The sequence below is a fragment of the Anser anser genome (assembly GCF_964211835.1).
Source record: "Anser anser genome assembly, chromosome: 2".
In the NCBI taxonomy this organism is placed as follows: Eukaryota; Metazoa; Chordata; class Aves; order Anseriformes; family Anatidae; genus Anser; species Anser anser.
In genome coordinates this window covers 75,570,688-75,592,976 of record NC_139721.1, presented here as the reverse complement: position 1 = coordinate 75,592,976, position 22,289 = coordinate 75,570,688, and the positions used below count along the sequence as shown (strand labels likewise).

The 22,289-nt window shown below is 38.7% G+C and overlaps 1 protein-coding gene across 16 annotated transcripts in view; it reads left to right on the top strand.

Moving 5' to 3' along the window:
* Nucleotides 1-22,289, top strand: part of SEMA5A (semaphorin 5A) — a 412,186-nt gene that overhangs the window by 142,348 nt on the left and 247,549 nt on the right. For all 16 annotated transcript variants that reach the window (XM_083823077.1, XM_083823078.1, XM_083823076.1 and 13 more), the window contains one exon: nucleotides 15,751-15,846. The gene's annotated coding sequence lies outside the window, so the exon portion shown is untranslated. The remainder of the gene's footprint in view (nucleotides 1-15,750; nucleotides 15,847-22,289) is intronic.

Genomic DNA, 22,289 nt, shown 5'->3' with positions numbered 1-22,289 from the left:
GTTTTGGTTGCTTTGCCAGTACTTGGGCATGAGAGAACGCCCACAGGTCGTGTTCCTTGCCCTGGTGTCTGTCCAGAGCCTCAAGCTACAAGAGCCTCCAGCAAGTTAGACTAACAAAGGACTTTGACAACTGCTTTGATTAAAGAAAGCACATTACATGTTATTCTCACCTGTTGGGAAAGGTAGTGGAGAAGGCAGGGGGAAGGGTGCTTTGGAAAAGTGACTACTGAGATAGGTAGTTATAACTTGATTCTGAATGAAGAATATCCTTTTCACTTAAAAACAAACAACAATGTACCAAAATAATAATAAAAATATAGATAATTCTAGTGCTTTTAGACAATTATGTCTGCAGAAATTACAGACCTCTAGGAATTTTATTTCCTTTTTTTTTTTTTTTCCTCCAGGAAGTAAAATGCTAATCATTTTACAAAGCATCTTGGGGTAAAATTTTAAAATTTTCAATATGGCTTCAACTATGAGATTTTGTACTTTAGGAATAGTAACATTTATGTACCTTTTTCACAATACTTCTAAAAACCTCACCTATTGCTGTATGCAATAATAAAAAAAAAAAGTGAGAAATTCAGTTGATAAAATCTTCATGAAGAGAAAAGTAAACCTCTTTAAACTGGATGTTTTCTTTATAATGAAATGTTATTGTGGGACAAGCTGGTGCGCTTTTGTTATTACAGCTGGTGCAGTTGGAGCTCATTTCCGGGCCTCGGGTTCCCTTCTGCCCTCAGGCCTTGCTGTGCTTCAGAGCTCACTCAGCCCACGGGAAGCCTGGCATGGAGGAGAAGAAGGACGTGGTAGTGTCTGGCCACACATTGTGGACATTTCTAAGTGTCCCTGCTGTCCTCCCATTGTTCTTGGTGTACGTAGGAGGAGAGGAGTTCTAGTATTTCTTCCTAATGTGTTGGTTTTTGCTTTTTTATTTTATTTTTCCTTCTTTCTCTTCCCTGTTTTACTTTTCAAGAGGAAGTAAGATTTTGTTTTGGTTCCAGCATCCTTCTGCTGCTTCTCCCTCTGATGAAGTGTTGGACTGTTTCTAACTGTGGCCAGTGCTCAGGGAAGGTTTTAAACTAACAAGCAGTTGCTATTTCCAGCCATTTGGTGGAGAATTTAGCATTTTCAAAATCCAAACTGAAAAGCTTGTGTTTATGTTGGGAAAAGAGCAGCTTCTTCTACAGCTTCTATGACAATACTCTGAGAGGTGCAACGGATTTAAAATGAAGGTTCATAAGGTGCAACTGAGTGTAAGTGGTGTGTTTCAGGCACATCAGAGCTGAAGAAAGCTGTCTCATTGTCAAGTAGGTAGCTGGGTGGTATAACGTGTGCTAAGTCCTGTAAAGAGAGTACAAGAGAGCCATTGCTGGCACTTTCTCCTGTACCTAGGAAGCCGTCCTTGCAGTGTGTGGACAGCCTGAAGAAAACGAGCTGGGGAAGTCATGTAGATAAAACACAGAGCGCTCGGTGGCCCTTGTCATTAGGCCATTTTTTTTCCATATTTGGTGCAACAGCTGCTTTTTTTAATCGGATCTCAGTAAACTGTAATTTGTGACCAGCACACTGAGAATGGATTAGTTTAAACATCTTGATGGTGATGTGATTAATCCCATGAGCTGATTCCTAATTCTTTATCTTTCCTGAAGGTTTTTATTTTTATTTTTTATTTTTTTGGTTCTTTGTACAGGGATCGTGGCTCTCTCTGTGCTTCTCTGCAATATTTGCTTCTTCCAGTTCACAGAAAGTGTAATCTGTTCTGGTTAACACCTTGAACACTGCCCCTTTTTGTTGTTGCTGTTTCTGTTGTCCCTCCGTTCTTATCTTCAGTTTCCAGATTGTTGTGAGTCATGGCTGCTGCTTTTATGTTTTTCTACTCTTGTATGAAGATAGGCTGTTTAGCAATGGCAGTGTTAATAGTAGGTTGCATAGTATTCAGTCCTGCACAGGTAACAGACTTTGATTTGCCCAGTCGAGGAACAAGAGCTTATGAGAATGTCCTGCGAGAGATGGCTTTGTGTCTTGGTATTGAAAGCTTCTGGGGTTCTGAAAGTCAATATCGTGACTGCATCTTTGACCAGGAGGAAGCAGTTTCTCTGGAGGCACCTCTGGCAGGAGCCTGAATGTCAACACAGAGTAGGTGCTTGCAGCTTAGAGAGTTAAGGCTCTAAAATCTTGCCTTGGGAGTGGTGCTGTCATTTGTTATTCAGATGCACATTACAACCTTTCAACCTTTTTATTCTTAAAAGAAATGCATTTGTCAGTGTGAGTTCTGAACTAAACATATGTGGTGCTCATAACCAGAGATGAGACAGTGTCACTGAATATCATATCACAATTTTCTAGTGACTGATTTTACTGGTTTGTTTCTTATTTTTTTAATGATGGCTTGGGTGATTAATCAGGACATCCGTCTGTTTATTATGTACATACATGTGTGCATGTGTATATGCATGTATATTAGTCTGAATTTTAAAAGTGATGGGACATAACATTAAAAATAATAACCTGCATATTTCATTCTCTAGTTCAGTGAAATTTATCTATCCTAGCCCCATAACATAAAACTAAATGGTTGTCTCTTGTATTTAGAATTGATAGCAATGGTTTTACTACCTTTTTTTTGGTTTGTTTTTGTTTATCTATTCCTTACTATTAAAATTGATTTTCTAAGACATGGGGAGGCAGAGCACCAAACAGGGATCCTGACATCCACAGAAATAACCATAAATATTATCTGTATTTTGGAAACGGCCAAATTTTCTTAGGTCTTTAGTGAGGGCTTAGGAAAAGTAAATTCTGGCCGGGCTTAAGAAGTGATATTTATTGACTTGCAGCTTTCTCATATATTTTGAAAGAGAAAAAATGCTATTTTACAAAGCATTCCCCCTCTTGGTTCAGTTTAATAATCCACAACATAGAACTGGCTCTTTGAGTTGGTTTATAGAGCTACATTTCACCAAAAGTCAGGAGTGAACTCAAAGCTTACCATCTTCAGGATGAGGTATTAGCATCTTAAATCAATGTTTGGTCTGAACATCTGTTGGAGGATGTTCACTTTCTCTTCCAAAGTGTGCGAGATGATATATTCAAGAGGAATATCAGAAGATTTGCCATGGTATTTAAAGTTTAATTTGACCAACCTTGCTAGTCAAACCTTGAAGTGTTTGAAAACTCCAGGGAACAACTTACCTTTGTTTTTGTTCTTTGAAATGAGAGCTTAAGGTGATGATCCAAGATAAGAAGAATTACATTATAAAATTAGATCACTAAAGGAGTGCAATAAAATGTTGAAAAGCCTTTTAAGAGTGGGCCATGAATCGAATTTTTACTAGAATTATCTTGTTTGGGTGGTGATTTATTGCGAATGATTTATTGCAAACTTCAGAGATGCTGATTTGCTGTTTTTATCATATGTCTGATGTTGAAAAAGTCCAATGCTTATAATGCATTTCAAAATTGAATAATTCTTGCAATGAATCTTTGAGCATAAGTATAGTTGGATCTGTTGAAGGGGAAGAATGTCCTGTATTTCAGTACAGATCAAGTATTTTATATCTTAGGCTCTATTTTTGAGGATCGAGTATAATTGTAAACAAGAGCTTACCATATCTTCAGGTAAGTGTGGACACCCCATACTGAAGAGTATGTAAAGAACTGAAATAATGCAATTTGTCTGACCAGAACAAGGTGTCAGAATCCATCCAGAGCAGTTCTTGTGCACCAGATTGTTCGCCCTTGTTCCTTGTCTCGTGTCCCACTTTTTTCAGAGGGCTTTATTGCATTTATACTATATAAATAGAGCCATATCATAAAACAGATGGTTTTAAAATAGGACTGTCTGAGAAGAAAGACTGAACAGATGAATGTTTTTCTGTTGTAGGACGAGATTATTGGAAATGTTGGATTCATTAAAAAAATCCACTTCTCTTATTGCCTTTTCTAGTCTTTTAAGGGCTAGCCTCATCTCGTCTGGTGCACAGCACCAAGTGTCTCGCTTCCTGATTGTCTGTCAGCATGTCTTATGAGATGGAGAACTGGCTTCCTCATTAGTCCTTTGGGAGTAATTATAGGTATTGAAAGGCTGGAGCTGGAGCTGAATGAATTCCAGGCTTGCCAGTCTTGCACTGTTTTTGTGGAGACCAGTGGGAATGCTTATAGTGACTTCAATGGAATTTTTACCATGGTTCCAACTCTCCTAGTTTCTTTGCCATTCAGGGAACAGCTCTGGCATCCTTAATCCTTTTTTTTTTTTTTTTTTCCCCTCTAAGAAAGTGGACTACACATCAGAAATGTGTCTAAAAATTGAAAGAAAATAAAAACAGCTTTCCTTGGTTATGCTGGTGCAAGTGAAGGTGGTGGTCCTTCTAAGGCAATACTTATAAAGTACATTCTAAAAGCAGGGGGAGACAGGCTCTTCTGACTTCTGTCTTTTACTTTCTTTAAAACTTTGACACATAAAGGCAAGTAAAAGAGTATAAAGTTCTGATATAATGTTGGATAGAAAATGGGCTAACACAGACTGGAGGAGATTCCTGGAAAAAAAAAAGTCTAACATGTCTAACTTTTTTTTTTTTTAATACAAGTTTCCCCACGAGATTTCACCTATGCATTTTCTGGAATCAGAATTGGGTTTCTGGAACCAGAATCAGAGGTGCTGTTGAACACAATTAGTTGTTTTTATTGACTCTGCATCCCACTGTACAGATGAGATCCCTGGTAAATGAGCTCATTCATTTTGCCATACTACCGTCAAAAGGCAGGCTTTGACATTTCTAACACTGTCACTCAATAGGCTTTCAGGTCTATTGAGAAAAGATTATGTTGACTGGAACGTTGATCTTTACCTTTCACTTCTTACTATATCCTTAATTTTTATTGAGACAGATGATTTAATTTACAAACTCTGAGCAAAGCTCTGACCCTGAGAAAAATAACAAATGTCTTAAATCTCAGTGATATCCTGTGTTACAAATCGTAATAAATACTACCATAGTCCAAAAAAATGGCAAACCATAGCACCCATAGCTTACCCATCAAATTTTAGGTAACCAGATGTCTATAATGACTCTAGATTTTCAGATGCTTCAGAAGAGGCAGAAATGAGGCATGAATTGGCACAGCAGTCCCACTGTCTGTCTCTTGTTGTGGTTTTAAGCACGTATGGATGTGTAAACAGGAGCAAGATATTTTGTGCCAAGTTTAACATCCCACCTGATGACCTGTTTTACCCTTTCCATTTCAATGCTAATTTTTCTTATCTTTAGTTAATGAATCAGGATTTTTTTTCTCTTCTCTCCTCTGCCTTAATGCCTGCCTTTCAGATGGGATCTGATTTTGCATTTAAAGGCTACGCAGTTCTTTGTCATTAATGCTATATATGAAAATGACGCATTTTCTTACCCACTCAGTATGAAAGCAGATGATCCTTGTGCTCTCTGAAAAGGGAAGGTAGCCTGTACACCTAAACACCCAACAAGTGTTTATTGCTGTCTTGAATTATCTTTTTCTGAGATGAAAGCCTCTGCCATTTAGTGGATGGAGGATAAGTGATGACCAAACCACAAGAGCATAGCTTCTGCTTTGTGCCTATCAGCTCCATTCCAACTGCTCTGAGATATATTGCCAGCCCATGATAACAAGTAAATATTATTACATAATAAAGTAAAAATAGTGCTCATTTATTTTGCCTGCCCTGTTTGCTCACTGCCCCCAGAACTTCCCAACTGTGTGTCCCAAGCTATGTTTGCTGCCTGATCATCTCTTTGCTCTGCCTACTTTGATTGAGACTTTAAGCAGAAAGCACAAGGTCCGTAGCTCTTGTGGGGAAGAGGAAGTTCCAACAAGGGAACTGAGAAACCTTTCACGTTTTCCCAGTATTTCCTAGTTGTAGAATGCAAAGCTGTGTCCTTACAAGAATATTTCAAGGAATGAGGAGGTACTGTGGCATAGATTGAAGTTGAATAAAGAAGAAGACTCTTAAACATTCAGAGCCTGTTTTTAAGTGACTAGGGGTATGTTTGGTCTCTGAGAGGCAGGTTCGCGTGGTCCAGTACTCCTTAAGGCTTTGGCTTGAATCTTGACTATTATCTCACTAAATGAACCATCCAAAGAAATCTTTTTCTTGAGAGAATCAAAGTAAGAAAAACATGGGGGGAGGGTAGGAGGGTGGAGAAAAGCTCAAAATGTTCTTAAAATGCAGCTGCCTCTGAGCTGGAGATACAGGCAATATTTGTATGCACATTTGGTGCAGAACACAAAGCAGAGGTTTAAAGTGGTCTGGGAGTTTAAATATGCTTTCCAATTTCCTGGTATTTTCACATTTTTGTTCAGCTTCATCTCATCTGAGATGATTATAAAATACAACATTTATTTATTTATTTTATCATATTGCTTTAATGATATTCTGTTTTAATCCAATTTTAACATTGTTTTTCTCTGGAATAATTTAGTATACCCTTCTGTGTGGTCTAATTTTCATTTTAGTCACTATGTACTAATACTGCCTCCAGCACAACACAATTGAGAGCCAAATTCATTTGTTTTGGAGAAAAGAAAAAAAGACCTTAGGGTAAAAAGTTAGAGAATAAATTAAGATGTGGTGTGGGTGAAAGCACTGACAAATGCAGCATGGGCACTTGCTTGCAGACTCAATGTACGTATAGAGTCAGTGGTAAAGTTTGAACCTCGTTCTTAGACAAAGCATGATTATCTTCCTGATTTATCTGCAATGCATGTTTCTTTTCTCTTTATTGCATTGTTTCAAGTTCTCCTACCTTTGAAGGAAAATAAGAATTTTGGAATGTGCCAACTTTTCCAGCAGTCTAATTTGTATTTCTGAAGGGAGCACCAGTCCTAACATTAGGGTTTCCATATCAAATCTGGGTGTTTTTACTACTTTCTTCTCTTTTTTTGTGCTATTTATTTCCTGCATTTGTTCTAGGAAAATTTGAGGGACTTGCTCCAATGCAGATGTTCTGAATCAAACATCTTTTTCTTCTTATATAATTACAAGTGAGCACAAACAGCGGAATCTTATGAGTGCTTGCAGACAGGATGTATGTCCTCCCATCCCATCCTACTAAGCAAAAATCTTCAGTGTCACAATTCAAATTGCTGAATATTCCCAAAGGCATTTGTAATAGCAGTTTCCTGTTTGGGGCAATTTGCTGCAGTCGGTGGTCTATGTATTACTGATTCTTACTATTAAGTTGTGAATAAATATAAAATTGTGAATTAACATAAAGTTGTAAATATTATGTGTTGTAATTGTTTGGTGAATTGTCAAAAATAGTGAGAAGCAATAGCAGATACTGAAGCCAACATTGCATTTAAGTAAACACCCCTAAGGATAATGTGCTTAATATTTTTGCATACTTTCCTGCATAAATTCTCATGACCTTTTGAGAATGAGAACCCTAAATCATCCCCAGCACCAGCTATCAAAATCTATTGCTCTTTTATGTTGAATTTTTACACTCAACAAGTATTTGAAGAAGATTTGACATAGGGGAGCCCAACCAGATCTGGGTATTTATTCTTTGTCTGCTGCCTTAGGTGAACATGGAGAGCATCAATGTGGTGAATGCAGAATCTGGTATTTCATGCTCTAGTTTAGTGGTTTAGCCTTAAAAATATATATATACATATATATATATATATATATATAAATTATGCAATATGCCATGTGAAACTAAGTTCTGCAAGGAGTGGAGATACTGGGTAGAAGGCAAAGAGGGCAGTGAAAGAGAAGTAAGCTGGGGGCAAACTGCAGATTAATTCTGGGGTCTCCTGCCTGCTTTGAACGTGGCATACCACAGAGGATGATAGATGTTTTCTTTTAATGGCACTTTATGAATAACAAGGTGTTGTAATAAAATTCTTGACAGTGATCCTACTCATACGTTAAACTCTTCTCCTTCCTTAATTTTGTTAGTACTAAATACAGGCGCGCGCGCACGCACACACACAATCTGTCGAGGAGGAGCTTGGAAATTGTGTCCTCACTGGGATGATGCCCAGGACTAAAGTGTTTTCCTCTTTATCTTTGCTTTGCCTGAGGCATTTGTAATCGTTTCAGCACTGCGAGCAGCCAGGGAGCTGGGAGTGTGCGTGCGTGTTGGGTGGCAAAGGGAGGGATAGGCTGCTAGGAGAATGCCGAAGCACTGAATGCTTTCACTGCTGATGGGGAAAACATTTGGCCCTGGGGAAGAAAATTTCTGAGAAGTTTTGGAACACTTCCAGATCACAACCAGCGTATCTGTGCTATAGCCACCTAGAGGGGATTTGGGGGGGAAAAAAAAACACACAGCATTTGACTTCATGCTGCAGACAGAGTAGTAGAGCTAGCAAGCTTGCTGGGGAAAGGAGGGTAGCATCTCTGTTTGAGATTTACAGTAGCAGATGGACTATGCTGTGTGTTCTGGCTCTGATGATAGATACGTTAAGTTTTGCCTTTGTCTCGAGCATGCTGAGATGGTAGAAGAGAAAGCATCCATTACTGAAGAAGAACAATCTAAGCCAAAAAAAAAAAAAAAGGGGGAAGATTTTGAAAGCACTGTAGATTAAAAAATGTGTTAATTCTGTCACTTATTTTTATATCATAGATGATTCCAGTACATTTGGGATGAGAACAGAAATTGTCTGAATCTTGTTGATGTGTTACACCAAAAAACAAACCACAGCAGTATTTAAGAACTCTCTCCCCACTTGGAAAAGTTCACTGTGAATCCATTCTTCTCCCTGATATTTCACTCTTAAAATTAATAGACTTAACCAGGATTTAGTATATTCTCCTACCTTTAAAGTGTAGTGGGTATAATTTGTTTAAATCATTTTGGAGCTTTTAAAAGTGGATAAGCCAGCTTGTGGAATAAACTGACATGCATGAAAATTGGCACAGTTGTTAAACACTGCACATTTTAATGGTATTTTGTTGGGGTATTATTACTTCAGCTGCACAATTAAGGGAGCCTGCTGCATATTAGCAGGCGCTTTCCTCATAACCTCAAGCTGTATGCACTGAGTTATTTTTTTCTTTAGACTATCATCTTGGTTTCTTACAGACCACATATCTTCCCCCCCCCCCCTTTTTTTTTAATCTGTAGCAGTGCATGCTGAAGGCAACGGTGAATGTGATACTTTCTGCATTGTTAGGCAATGGACATTATCAGCAGCTGCAATATTCAGGATTAGTGTTCTCATTATTATGTGGCATCTGCAGTACCTACATGAATCTGTTCAGTCCTGTTTCTCCAGAAGGCAGCTGGGCTCTGACCAAGAGAGTGCAACTATAAAGCTTTCCTGCAGTTGCCACTATACTCAGGAGTTCGCTTATAATTGGAGCTACAGTTTTTACAGTGCAGTTCACTACATATACATATATATATATATATTTGCATTTTGTTTAAGGAAACTGGTGTATACTAGAAGTCATCTTTGTATTTTATGATGGTAAAACAGGGACAGAGCAAGGCTCTTGAACCTGCACCACAAATCAGTTGCTTAGCCAGGAATAAATTCCAGGTCTCGTAACCCCAAGCTTCATCCTTGGTCTACTAGCAAGCAGATGTCTCTGAATTGAGTACGCTACAGGAAATATACCAGCTGGTATCCTGCAGTACAGAAAATGTCTTTCAGAATAGTAAATCAAAGCAGGTATACCTTTCCCTCAGGGCTGTATACTCCCCCCCCCCCAAATGTGTCCGTGATCTAAGCTTCACTTGAATTAAAAAAAAAAAAAATAAACAAAAACCAAAACAAGCAAACAAACAAACAAACATAATTTGACAAGATTCACTTTTTTTTTTTTCAACAGGCTGGATAAAATGTGATATATTTTTTAATATTTTCGTATTTAAAGGTGCCTTTGCTCAAGGAGCTTATACTTACATAAAAGTAAGGATCTTACTTTATCCTTTAGTTTTACCTTTCTTAACTTACTTACCCTTTTTGGTGCCAGTGTGTATGTGTGGGCAAAGTAGCTGCATACTGATTAATGGAAGAAATGGAGCAACATAAATTAACATAGATACCAAAGAACTTAAATCTCCTTGGACACCATGTAAGGTTTATATGCTAACATCAGTTTTGGGTGAGAGACTTCTGTTTGAGAATCAGTTAGATAGGACGAGACATTATCTGGTGGACTTCTGAAAGAGGAACACCATTATATTCTATGGGCCATTTTTCTTATCAGTATGGGTGGAGTAAAGTCGAGAATATTTTCTTACAGGTTAGAAGCAGTACAGTGATGCATTTTGAGGAAGAAAGGTTTCTTGAGAGGGTTGTTGCAGTTTCCTTCCCACAATATTTAAAAATAAGTATATTTATCTGTTGTGTTTTGTCTTAAGGACACCAAAGTGTGCTAGAAACATTGATATTTATCTAAGTCTTGTAAAACACCACTACTTCCCCCCAAAATTTTATGCACATTATCCTGCAGGGTTTAACAATTCTATACATTGAGTTTCATTACAGAGTGGATTTCTCTGGCCCTGAAACTTCACATTTTGTGCTAAGTTTCTGGCTTGCGTGGAGTCTGTGCTAACTCCATTTGGCTGAAAAGGTGTTACTGTTGTCAGTATCCCAGAACTAGAAGAAGTTATCTGGGATATCGTTTCAATGAACTCCAGATTCAGGAATCTCTCCAAGGGTTTGGTGGCATCTAGATAGCAAATGCCACTGTCAAGAGAACATTTGAAATGTCCTATAAACTTCATTCAAAGGCTAGAAAAACACAATGAGAAATGGCGTCACTCTACAAGAGCAAATATTTTCAGAGCGTGTTTTACTGTCAAACTCAAGGAGATCAGCGTTGTATCAAACCTGATTTATTCCAAATAAAAATACTCCGTTGTGTGATTTGCACAAAGTTGGATAAAGGCCATCTTCCCCCCCCCCCCCCCCCCCCCTTTGAAGTCTTCATGAAAAATATGACTTCAGTGGGAGTAAGACCACAATAATTTCTTCTTTATTACTGTTTTTCTCCATCTCTGCTGTTTTAAAGTGGGTAATTCTGTTCATTCTGTCAACATTCTTAATAACATACTATACTTTAAAAATTACTATTTTGGGAATCATGGTGGTTTTTGGCAAGAACTAAGAGCTGCTTTTGGACTATAAATCTGATCGTTTGTTAAAAGTTAAAATGACAAGACATGTTAGTGTAAATTTAGACCTAGATGGGGTTAAAGAGAGTAAGTAGGGCAAGTTCAGCAGCTTTTAATGGACTGTTATTAGACAGACCTCTGCAAAGTCAAATACAAGTTATGTCATTCTGCTTCATAATTTTCAACCGGCAAACTCTGGCTGATGGGTGACTTCGTGCATTCTGATCTATGCTTTCCCTGTCAACGATACGTTTCCCATTTTGGCACTCATCTCTCTTCGTTCACTCTTATTTTGGCCTGGTAGAGAATAAAGTGTTACTGTAACTAGAGTTAAAAACTTAGGTAATTCATGGATCTAATTTTCTTTGTCAAGTTTTTTCTTTTTGGAAAAACTGGAAGAAAAGGTACAGTGACCAGTAGTGTACATATCGACATGCAGAATATGACCAGGGTTCTTACTCCAAAGTTTTTGCATGAGTTACAGCACCTGCAGTGAGTCTGCTCTGTGGGATTCCTTTTTTTATTATTTTTTTTAATCTCCTTTTCTCCAGAGATGATCTTCATATGGGCTGCAAGTCTCTCATGTTCTGATTATGCTGGATTTACTATGCGTGTGAGTTAAGCCTGACAGATTCTGGATGAGTCAGATCTATTGCTAATGTGATTTGCGCGTGGGAGCGTGTGCGGGCATTCAAGTTCCTTAATGACTTGGAGCCTTTGTTCCATCAAGGCAAGAGTACAGCAAAGCTTGACTAAGTACTGTTAGTGCTCCTTCTTTGTCCGGATGTGATTTCTGAGTTGAATCAGAAGACACATCTGCGAAGACCTAGATGTTTCACAGCTTTGCAGGTGAATGAAAGGGGAGTGGCTGTAGCACTCCATCCATTCATTCTGCTCTGGAACATGTGTCCACAGGTGTCTGTCTGTATGGGATGTTGTGTTTGGGTGGGCTGCATCTGTGAAGTTTCGAATACTTCCATTTGGGACAGGCAGGAAACTGCTGATTTCTTTCATTCCTTCATTCGTTCATTCTTTTTTCCTCCTGAGAATTCCCAACTTTTGTTTTGTTTTTACTTTGCTCAAAAGAATACTGTGGTTTGAAAGACTTATACATGAAATGCAGCATCAGAAGAGTATTTCTATTGATTTCATGCTCCTTATGAATACAGCTTAGCTTAATAATTGCAATTTTTCCATGTCAATTCTTTAATCCAGCAAATAAGCTGGATTTAATGAGACCACTTTCCTTATCTGAGGACCTCTTCAGCTTGGAGGGAGAGATAAGTGGTAATATTATCTAGCTCACATTAGAAGGAGAAATGTTAGTTTTTGTAGAAGGAGCATGGGGTTGTATATAGCAGCTGTCTTAACCTTTCATCCTTGATTCACCTCCTGAAAGTGGGATGTATTTGCATTATGCAGGTGTGTTTTGGAGGAGGGGAAGAGAGGGGAGGATATCCGTATAGCCTCTCCCATCCCCAGTTTGGTATGAAGAGTTTTGACATGATTTCTCTCCTGCTACCAGTTAGCAACAAAAGCATAATATATCTATGGATTACTTAAAACACTATTAGACAAATTAAAGTTTACTTCTACTGTACATGATGGTGGGAGCACTGACATGGGGTGAAAATGTACCCTCGTCCCTAGAAGTGCAGCTGACATGGCCCCACCATCACCAGTAAAACTCACGTATGCCACCTGCTCTAACTTGGGTTATGATGTCTGCGTAGCAGGTGTCGAGGATGGCTGGTGAAACGGTGCAGAGTAGAAGTGTTTCTATGCCTATTAGTGTCATTTGTGCCTTTCCAGGTGAACCACAGCTGCCATTGCATCTTATGTAAAATCCTGGGCACCTAGGCGAGTTCAGCCTGTAGTCAAATAACTTTCCAAATACCCTGGACAGCCGTGAGAGTGGTGCCCTCATCTGTGTTACCATGGAGGCTGTTAACTATGTATGCACCCTCCTCTGTGTCCCCACTGGATTTTATCATGCTGGCTGGGCACACCAGTTACTCCAGTCCCATAGTCTAACATATAGGAGTGCTGCTTCCAACTACTATTTATCAGTAAATTTAGTGAAGATTTCTGGAGAACTTCCACTAGCATTTACCTATGGTTTTGTTTATTTGTTTATCCACTTACAAAAGGTGTGCTTTTGTTGGTTTTTTTAAATTAACATGCTGCTGGGCAAATCAAATGTACCATGGCTAAGTCCTCCCTGATGTGTGCAAGTGTTCGTTATCAGATAGAGAAGAAGAGCAGTTTGGAAAGTTAGCTTGTCTCTTGTCTTGCCTGGCCATTTTCATGGAAGTTTTTGTCTGGTTGAAACAGATCATCATTTTCAAAATTCATTTGAAAGGAAAGGGTGGGAGACAGGCAGAAAGCACTGTCAACTTAGTTTGTCATCTTTAGCAAATGGTGCTAAAACAAAGGAAAAGTAAAGTTAAACCTGCTTATATACCTCCAAATTAAAAAAAAAAAAAGTTTTTTTTTCTTTTTTTTTTTTTTCCTTCCAGTCAGTCTTCTGGTTTTGGCTTCATTTACTATTCCTATCAGATTGGTTTGGTATAGGCTAACTCAGAATAACAGCAGCAATTAGCTTGGTGCTCATTCTTCCCACAACACATACTATACCTTGTCAAATGAGGGTGCCACCAGCCACAGGAACATCAGGGTTACCATATCAAGAGGTATACAGGAAATAAGACATGAAGTTGTAGAAATCCAGACTTCACTGGTTTGTTTCTCTGTGTGCGTATTTTCCCTAATTCACTAAGGTGAATTCAAACTATGTTTTCTGTTTTGTCTAAGTACTCCTTAAGAATAAAAATAAATGTGCTAAAGCTTTTGTTTTTCTAAAATAAAATCTGAGGATTTTATGTGGAAATATAAATCTTGAAATGAGTGGTAAGGGGACAGTGGGTGGGCTAAAGCATGTATAGAAGGCACTAGTACTGTCAGGTTTGTTTAGAAAAATGGAGGTATATAGCTTTCTTTGTAATGTTTCAAAGCATAACAATTCGGCTTCTCATTCTGGTGTAGTGAGTGCATACATAAATCACTACCACACTGCATCTTAGAGATGTGATGCTTGTAGTTGTCTGTACAGCTTACTGTATGGTAACTCCTGTAATTAATTGTCAGGGTGAATGGCTCGGAATGCTTTGTCATCAATGTGTATGGATGGCAGGTAGTTGGACTGAGGTGTTCAAGTATTCTGTGGTACATAGTAATATAAAAAGTAAAACTTGGGCCCCTTCCAGGATTTAAATTTGTCCTTGACTTTCTGAAAAGCGGTAGGCAAATAAAACAGTGATGCAATGCAAGTTTCACCTACCACCTTGGACTGTGAAATTGGAAATGACTTTGCATACTGAGTTTCACTTGATCCCTATGTTATGGAGACACCAGATAAATTTGCTGCTGGCAGCTTCTACAGCAAAGTTTGAGGTCACTGAATTTCATGGGAGGGTGTGTGCGTGCGCATACAATATACACTATTTAAAAGAAAATAAATAATAAAACCCTTAAGTTCTTGGTGATAGGGAGCAGGGGATTGGTGAGAAAGTTAGCATGGTAACCATGAACCTGGATCTTCCTTGTTCTTCCTGCACGTGTGATGTTTCACTGTTATACAATGTTTTTAGGCAGTACTGTGTGTGCATTCAGCAGACTTCTGGAGACTTTCATAGGTCAGAAAAGCACAGGGAGAAAAAATTGCAAGCACTTTCAATCATCAACTACAGTCACTTTATATAAGTGAGTAAACATAGTGGAACAATGACTCTCTTTGCCTCATTCCTGTGATTAGGTTCAAGGGTGAACTGTTGATTGCTAGTGTATTTGTTCTGTGCTGTAGGCATTCTCAATCAAGAAACGAATGCTTAAATTAGATGGTCTGTTACTGTTTCTTACTTCTGAAGTACCTTTTTGTTGAGGTGTTGAGAGCAGGAAACTGATATGTGATTCCTGTCTTGCTGATTCAAGATAGCCGTTGGTTGATTGGTAGTATCTTTTTTTTTGTTTGTTTGTTTGTTCCAGTTAAGAAAAGAGGTCGTTTTCTGAATGTTTATATTGTCTTTGTGTTTTTGTGTTTCTCACAATGGATTAACATCTTAGGGAGATGCATTGTTAAGATCACTTCTTTAAAGTACCTAAAGTTCTGAGACATTAGACAGCGACTGCATTTTTCTCTTGAACTTTCTGGTTTATGGAAAGATGAAAGATCACCAAAGTTTTGTGCACCTGGATGTTGTCATGAATTTCACTTAGGCCAAGATCCCAGCCCACGTTTGAGGCATATTTAATTTTAGTGGTGGTTAGGGCACCAAGGAAGATTTTTACAGTGAGGATTTTTCTCAGATTCATGTCGCATGGATTTTGTTAATTCTTTGATAAGTGTTCCTCTTCTCTCATTCTTAGCACCACTGAAGCTGCCAGTTATTTTAAAGAATTATTTTTTTCTTGCTTCTTTCTGTTTGATTCTTGTTTACCATTGTGCAGTTCAGTGCCTTACATTTCTTATTTATTGTCTTGAAAGACAGGTGTTTTATTACGGCTATAAATGTCTGAGAATTGCCCATGAGCTTACTCTTCAATACTTATTTCTTTTTGTTTCATTATCTCCTAGGAGACTACAAGGTAGACCCAGGACCCCTCTCTGCTAGGCTCTTAACAAACACAGGACAGAGCTGGTGGATGATTACAGAGGGATGGTGACTAAAAGGTAGGTGAGAGACTGCATTTTGTTCAGTGGGTAGGTGGTGTCATGGGGGGATTGTAAGATACTATCTGGAAAAAGACTGAGACACAACTTTGTAGACCATTATAAGTATTCTGCCTTTCTCTCCTCCCTAAGCCAAAGAAATGGGAGAAACAGAAATGGGAAGAAAGCAGGAAAAAGCAGAACCTGCAATTCTCTTTCTTTTTCACCTCTCTTAAAATAGGCTTAACTTTGAAAAGGGAAAATGTAAAAACGAGGATGTTTGTTTAAAGAAAAAACTGAAAGAGCAACTCTAAGAGTAAAATATTCGTAGGTGGCAGAGACTATTTCAGGATGCTCTTTTGAAGGCTGCACACAAATGCTGACCATTTGTCTAAAAAAGATTTAGGAGAAGGGAACCTGTATAGCTAAATGACAAGGTAGAGGAGACTATTAAAAGCAAGAAGTTTTTTCAAAAAGCTGAGTCTGTGTTCAAAGGAGGAAAATAGACACACACCCTGCCCCTAAAAAAAAAAAAAAAACCAAAAAAACAATCAAAAACAACAACAACAAAAACAACCAACTAACCAAACAAAAAAAACCCTATCATGCTAAAAATGGAATTAATAATATATATTTTTTTTCCAAATATACCAGTACCAGGAAGCCTGTTGAAGACCTTGTGTGGTTTGCATATAGAGACGTTATGAAATGAATGATCCAATATAAAGTCATGGCAGAAAGCTAAATAATGTGTATGCATTCACCACTGAAAAGTATGGTGTGGTTCCTGTTTTGGAGCACTTCTTATGGAACTCTTGTGAGATTGCCTCCATCAACTGAAAACGTCTGTTAGGAGAGGCTGGAACAAATTGCGTGTTCCCAATTTGACAGGACGAGATGTAGCTTGCCCAAATTTTTAAGCAATTGAAGGGTGAAATAGACCAGCTACAGAGTGTGACGTGCAGCCTCTTGCTTTATGTGAGAGTGTTGACCTGCCCGAGGGTAGGGGGGCTCTGCAGAGGGATCTGGATAGGCTGGACTGATGGGATGAGGCCAGCTGTATGAAGTGCCAGGTCCTGGTCTTGGGGCACAGCAACCCTATACAACGCTACAGGTTGGGGGAAGAGTGGCTGCAAAGCTGCCTGGCAGAAAGGGACCTGGGGGGTATTGGTCAATAACAGTCTGATTGTGAGCCAGGAGTATGCTCAGGTGGCCGAGGAGGCCAACAGCATCCTTGCTTGTATCAGAAATAGTGTGGCCAGCAGGAGTATAGGGAAGTGATTTTTCCCCTGTACTTGGCTTGTCTGTACCGCGAATACTGTGTTCAGTTTTTGGCACCTCACTACAAGAAGGACATTGAGGTGCTGGAGCATGCCCAGAGAAGGGCAGTGAATCTGATGAAGGGTCTAGAGAATGAGTCTTATGCAGAGCAGCTGAGGGAGCTGGGGTTATTCAGCCTGTAGAAGAAGAGGCTGAGGGTAGACCTTATCGCTCTCTACAACTACATTAATGGAGGTTGTAGCAGGGTCAGGATCAGTCTCTTCTCCCAGGCACCAAGTGATAGGACAAGAGGAAATGGCCTCGAGTTGTACTGGGGAGGTTTAGGTTGGGTATTAGGAAAAAATCTTTACTGAAAGGGTTGTTTTTACTGAAAGCATTGGAGTAGGCTGCCCAGAGAAATGGTTAAGTTGCCATCCCTGGAAGTATTCAAAGGACGTGTAGATGTGGTGCTTAAGGACATGGTTTAGTGGTAGACTTGGCAGTGCTAGGTTAATGGTTGGACTTGATCTCAGAGGTCTTTTCCAACCTAAATGATTCTATAAAGTGTCACAGCAGCAGCAGACTTGAAGATGCCTAATTTGATGCCACATTTTAAAAAGCATTCAAATGTGATCTGGGAACCTAGAAACCGCTAAGCCTCTTGTTTAATTTGAGTAGATTAATTGAAAAAAAATAGATTAGTGGGTGTGTTAGGAATGGCACTAGATAAATATGATGGAGATACAGGGAAAGCATTGATTTCTTTAAACAAAATCATGATGAAGAGATTTAGAGACAGGCTAATGTTAGCCTTCGACTACTTGAAAGGGTGCTTGTAAAGATGATGGAGCATCTGCAGTGTTCTTAATAGTAGCAAACCATGTAACGGGAGGAGAGGGTCAACTTGCTTAGGTTACAGATTGAAATGTTCTAATTGGACATTTCAGGAAAATCATTTTCAATAGAAAGGTAGTACAGCTGTACAGGAGAGGGGGATGGATCTCTCCTCATGGAGGTTCTCAAGTCTCAGCTGAACAAAGATATAGTTTACGTGCTCTATTTGTGGCTTTTAGTAGTAGGTTGGACTGGATGGCTCCCAGAGATCCCTTCCAAAGAGCAATTTTGTGATTTGAAGTCAAGTCTTGCTAAACTGCTGTGGTCCTTTGGATGATTTAACAGGAATGCAGATGAAAGAGACTTTATGATGTATTGCTTTACTTATATTTGAGAAGGCATTCAAAGTCCTTGCAAGAAGTTTTTGAAGGATCTAGATATGCACAGGTTTGGTGGGAGGAGTGCCAAGTGTATAAATAATCGGTTAAAAGACTGGAAGCAGAACACCAGGAGAAAACGTGATCAATTCTCATAGAAGCTGGAAATCACCAGTGGATTTCCACAGAGATCTCTGTATAGGGGGATCATTAGATTCCTAAGTGGCTTGGAACAGAAGCTGAGGGGTGATAACAAAGTTTGTTTCAGATATTGCTTTATTCAAGGCAAAAGAAAGTAAAAAGAGGGGGCAGAATGAAACACTGCAGAAGAAACTTATAAGACTAAGTGACCATTAAAATGGTAGACAAAATTCAAGGTTGGTAACTTTTTTGGGGTGGCCTTTGCATATCAAGAATGAGATCTTGCTATTAGAAGCAGTAATTTAATGTAAAAATCGTCTGTCAAAAAGAGAATTTATGTCAGAAGTAGCTCTGAAAGGATAGAGATCAAAATATCATTAGGCCATTCTTAATCTGTAGGGTATTTGTGTCTGAAATATGGTGACAGTTCTGATCTTCTATCTCAGAAAAAGTGGAGTGAAACTGGAAAGAGAAAAGCTCATCAAGAATAAGTCAGGGCAACAAAATGAAGAAGGCATCAGACAGCTTCTGTGCAAGAACAACTGAGAGTGTAGATGAGAGCCTTGCAGTTGTAAAAGGGATGCTGGCCAGATGATAACGGCACAGGTCTATAAAATCAAAAGAGATGTGTGGATGGGAAATAAATATTCACTGCCACCTTATTTTTGTATTGGAGGAGATATAAGGTGAAACAAGCAGGGAGTACTTTCAAAACAAGGAAAAGATTTTCTTTGCACAGTGTGCAAGTCAGGTCTGGAATTCCTTGCCACGGGATGTTGTGCCTACTGCATGGTTATAAAGAGCTGCTGAACAAAGCTAGAAAAGGGAGAGGGGAAGCATACATGTTTCTTCTAGGTAAGGCACTTGCTCATCTGCAAATTGTAGAAAGGTGTGCATTATGTGTTTTGGGGGGTGGAGAGGAGGAGAATATTTCCACGTAATTGCTCTGTTTTTCACTGTTGTCTGGACATCTGTATTTGGCTATTCCTGGGGACACGGTAGCAGGTCTGTGTGATCATTCCACGTAGGCTAAACATGCAGCCCGGCCTGCTGTGGCAGTTCTGATGAACTATTTTATAAATAGTAAGGTTGCAGGGTGCAGTCCCAGAAAGGAACTCTGTTGTTAGAATGAATTTTAAAAATATTAAGCTGTTATGTAATTTGAGGTCTTACGCTGAACTCAGAGACTTTTCCCTTGCTGTAAGATGAATGCTTATTTTGGCACTTGATGAATTACAATTCAATTAGTCTTAATATGTTCAAGCTGTTTCACTGAGAGTTCAGTTCCTAGTCCAAAAATCTTTATTTTTTTTTTCCTGACTGCATTCCCTGTAGAGTCTGTACTGCATGTCAATGAGGGAGGAATTAGCAAAACCAACAACAACAAAAAACTACCACCTTTTCTCACTACTGTCTCTTAGTGGCACTCATTTCTGGGTAGAGATGGTGGACTTTATGGGGCAAGATAAGCAAGGTGAAATGGGTAAGCCTAGAGAGAGTATAAAGAGAATGAGAAGAGTGCTAAACTCAAAGATACTTTTGTGTTTGCATATTAATAGGAGAGGCAAAATATTGGAGTTATATTTTGATGATCAGCAGGGCAAGGATAAAAAGTGATAGAGTTGCATAATAATAACAGTTGAAGTGTCCCAAACTGATAGAGGTGCTGAAGAGAGAGGGTCGTGGGAGAAGATTAGTGGAAAATAGCTAGATTGAATTGAAGGAGTTAAATGGGAAGAGGTAAGCAAATATGAGAAACTACTGAAATTTCTCAGGATGAGAACCAGGTTCTGCAAATTAAAGAAATGTCTTTGCTTTTCAATCAGTGGTTTACGGACTTGAGATAGATGGATCCATACCAGTAATAAAGAGTGTTTAAATTTGCTGGACTGGTATCTATATTTCTTCTGGAAAGTTTTCTGAGGGTACTTGAAATAAAAATGGAAAAAAAAACAAACAAACAAAAACAAACACATGAAAGGGGAGAACAATATTTTTTCATTGGTTTAGGGAGAGTAGTGGCTTTTGGTAAAGAATAATTTGGCTAAAATAGTAGCAGAAACAAAAATAAAGCAGATGAAATGGAGACTCAGAAGAATTCTAGGAAACATGGCCAGAATTTCTAAGGACAAAGAGCACGTGAATGTTTTAAATAGTGACATACTGAGTACTGAGGAAAGAGTATTTTTTGTGCCAGAGTAGGGGGTACAAGGGTGAGGTTTGGGATAAATGGAGGAGAATTGCAGAATAAGAGCAATTACAAGAGAAAAAAGGAAGAGAAATATAATGTAGGCTATTACCAGTTAAAAGTACTGCTTAGGTCAGACATTTCCCAAACCATTTAACTCTTTGAGCTCATCCAGGTGAAGGAGTGTACTTCCTCACACTTCTATCTTTCCTGGTATTTTCCTTGTAGCACTGTGTGTGTGGTGGCAGGAGGTTCCCCTTTGTGACCAGGCTCAGAGAATTGCATCAAATGAAGCACAAAAATGAAAGGCTCATTTGTGGTAGTAGTAGTTGGTGTTGTTTTTATGTTACAAGTAACCTGCATTGCTTCAAAGCAGCAACAGCAATTTCTGGGTGGAATGAAGGAGCTTCGTTCTCTTTCAGAAGCCCTGTGTCTGGTATGTAACGTATCGCAGGCCACTGAGCTGCAAACAGCTTTTTACTGAAGTGATGAATTGCGCTGTACTTGACTGCATAGAAGGTGAAGGAGGATCAGAGAGGGATGGATGAGGTCATTGTGTCTAATGGAAAGACCCTTTGTTTCTTGCTACAGAAAATCAGCGTCTTCACATTAAAGCCTGTTGTTAAGTTTCCAGGATTAATGGTATCTAGAAGCTGAGTTTTAACACCTGGTGTGAAACTAAATGGTCTTTGATTTATAATTTTAATCTCTTCCCCCCCCCCCCCCAATAAAAATTCTAATTAAGACTAAGATTTAACTTTTCCACACTGCACACTGGCATAACTGCACCTCCACCAGTCACACTTCTGTCTGCAATTGAGATGCTATTTTCAAGTATTCCAGGTATATCTCAATTGCCTGAAATCTCATGTGTTGCTTTCCCTTGTCTCAATTGTTGAAAATGTCAAAAGAATTTGCAGAAAAGGGCACTCTTTTGAGACCCTTTGAGTCGTCTCTGTTGATACAGGTTTTTTTTTTTTGTTTTGCTTTACTACACATGGTACACATGGTAGGTTTTTTTTTTGTGTGCGCGCGTGTAGGAGTGTATAATCTGTTTGCTCTGGAAGCCCTTTTGCACAACACCACTGAAAGTGGCTTGAATTATATTTCACTCAGCTTCAGGTTGCATTTTTATAAAATATGGTGGAATCCACTGCTGGAAAACATGCAAGATTGACAGCCCTGGAAATTGAAAACCTTATTTATCTATGGACTAGATAATACAGCCTAGCTAGTACAAACTCTGTATCTTGGCAATATGGCTTCTGATTAACCTGCTGAGATGACCTCTGCTTGATTTATTTACAGAGCATTGAAGGTATGCAAAGATTTTTGCACAGTGAGAGCCATGTTTCAATTTGTTTTCATAACTTTTTATATGATAAATTTATTAAATTGTAAATATAGGTTTGTATCTTTAAAAAGCAAAGATCTATGAAATTTCAACTGGATTTCCCATGTAGAAAAGATGTGTTTATCTATAACTGCATTGATTAGTTGTAGAATTCTATATGGCTGTAGTGACTAAACAAATAAAAGAAAAATGACATTTTTTATATTAAAAGAAGTTAACAATTTAAAAGCTAGAACGCATCAAGGTGACTTCAGCAATATAGATACTTCGCTAGGTCATCCTGCAGCTATCTCGTCATGGGGAAGGGGTA